We start from the raw sequence: 2,500 nt of genomic DNA, 5'->3' as shown, positions 1-2,500 counted from the left end.
GCCAACGTGTCTTGAATATTTTTCTTTTCTTTCAGAGTTTCGCAGGTCTAAATAGATTTGGGTGTGTGTGGGGACTTAAATGTGTGTGTGTGTGTACGTGTGTGTGTGTGGGTGGGTGTGGGTGTGTGTATGTGTGTGTGTGTATTTATGTGTGCGTGTGTGTTTATGTGTGTGTGCGTACGTGTGTGTGTGTTTATGTGTGCGTGTGTGTTTATGTGTGTGTGTGTGTGTGTTTAAGTGTGTGTGTGTGTGTGTGTGTGTGTGTGTGTGTGTGTGTGTGTGTGTGTGTGTGTGTGTGTGTGTGTGTGCGTGCGTGCGCGTGCGTGTTTGTGGATCAAGTGCTAGACCCGTAACCGACAGTTATCAATCAATTAGATAAGAAGATAAGAGCTGTGACCTCTTAGATTCACCACTCACCCGTCCCCTTGCTCACGATAAACAGTAACGACTTGCAGCATTAACAAAACCCTTTTCACGCCATGAGCGCGGTGTGATCTCAATACCACATCATGGGATCTCCAGCTGTGTGTGCATGTGTATGCACGTTGGCGTGTTCTATTAGAATTGTGTGTATTCATTCGTGCGCGTGTGTCCGTATTTGCTTCTTGCATGCAACATGAATGCACGTCTGTGTGTGTGTTTGTGTGCGTGCGTGTGTGTGTGTGTGTGCGTGTGTGTGTTTGCATGCAATTTTGAGCGTGAAGGAGCGAGCCAGCTTGTCTATATTTCGTCCGTTTGATCTTTCAGCATTATCCGGAACGGACCTATGTCTCGCCCTCTATTCTTCTCCCGTCCTCGCGTATCGTTTTCTCGTTTTCTCCAGTTCTCGAAGCGTTCCTCGTCTCCTCCTCGATGCAGAACAACAACCCGGGTATCTCTTTATCTCTTCTTTTATCCCGTGGACTCCATAATTCTCTTCCTATCTCTCTTTTTTTTTCTCTTAACCGCGTCCGTTACCGCTCTCTGTGTCTCTATCTCTCTATCTCTCTCTCTCTCTCTCTCTTTATGTCTCACTGTATATTTCTCTGTCTCTCTCTTTATCTCTTTATATCTCTGGCTCTCTCCCTCTCTGTCTTCTCTCTCAATCTTTCTCTCATTATCTCTGTATGTCTCACTGTATATTTCTCTATCTCTCTTTATCTCTTTCTGTATGTCTCTGTCTCTCCCTCTCTGTCTTCTCTCTCATTCTCTCTCTCTCTCTCTCTCTCTCTCTCTCTCTCTCTCTCTCTCTCTCTCTCTCTCTCTCTCTCTCTCTCTCTCTCTCTCTCTCTCTCTCTCTCCCCTCCCACCCCCTCTCTTTCTCTCTCTCTGAGCCGCCTCTATTACCGCTCTCTTTGTGTTCTTGTTCAGCCACACAGCGAACCGTTCGTGGCATTTGTTTCTCTTTCCAAGTCGATTAAAGTTCTCTGTTTTCTCTTCCTTTGCCGCCGCCGCCGCCGCCGCCGCCGCCGCCCGGGCTCTCGGTTCTTTCCATCGCCGGCGGTTTTCTCATTTAATCGCGTCTTCTGGTCACGTTGCTCTCTTTCTCTCTTTTTGCTCTTTTTACTTCCTCTTTTTCTCTTTATTTTTCTTTTTTCTCTCTAATTTCTCTTTATATCTTTCTTTTTCTTTATTTTTCTTAATTTTTCTTTTCTCTCTCTCTCTCTCTCTCCTCATGTCACAACCCCTCTCCCATCGTCTCTATTCCACATCTCCCTCTCACTCCATCTCTCTCTCTTCAACTCTCCACTTCTCCTCCCCATCTTCCTCGTCGTCTCACGACGTCTTCCCGCCCTCTCTCACATACCTCTTCCTCAACTCTCTCTCTCTCTCTCTCTCTCTCTCTCTCTCTCTCTCTCTCTCTCTCTCTCTCTCTCTCTCTCTCTTTCTTTCTTCCTCCTTCTCTGTCTCTTTGTTCTATATCTCTTTTTCTTTATACCTTTCTCTGTACAATAATTTTCCTCGTTTGCTCACTCTTTTACTTTTCCTCTCTTTTACTTTCTTTTCTTCTCTTTTCCTTGATATCTTACCTTCTTTCTCCCTCGTCTCTCTTCTTTTTCTCCCTATTCTCTTTTTGTCTCTCCATTACTCTTTCTTTGTCTCTTTTTTACAATTTTTAATTTCTATTTCTTCCTCGTTATGATTCTATCTCTCATTCCCCCTTTCTCCTCCCCTTCCCCTCCTTTCTCCTCCCTTCCCCTCATTTCCCCTCCTTTCTCCTCCCTTCCCCTCATTTCCCCTCCTTTCTCCTCCCTTCCCCTCCTTTCCCCTCCTTTCTCTCCCTTCCCCTCCTTTCTCCTCCCTTCCCCTCCTTTCCCCTCCTTTCTCCCCCCTTCTCCTCCTTTCCCCTCCTTTCCCCTCCTCATTCTCCTCCACCGGCCTCCATTCTCCTCCTAACGCCTCCTCATTCTCCTCCACCTACCTCCATTCTCATGTCTCTTTTCTCCTTTCCCTTCCTCCTCCTCTCTCCTTTCTCCTCTCTCCTCCTTTCTTCTCTTTTCTCCTCATTTCTCCTCGTTCT

The sequence above is a fragment of the Oratosquilla oratoria genome, chromosome 16, assembly GCF_046742065.1.
Source record: "Oratosquilla oratoria isolate Oo_2021 chromosome 16, ASM4674206v1, whole genome shotgun sequence".
NCBI classification, from domain to species: Eukaryota; Metazoa; Arthropoda; class Malacostraca; order Stomatopoda; family Squillidae; genus Oratosquilla; species Oratosquilla oratoria.
Note: the sequence above shows the minus strand (reverse complement) of the source record.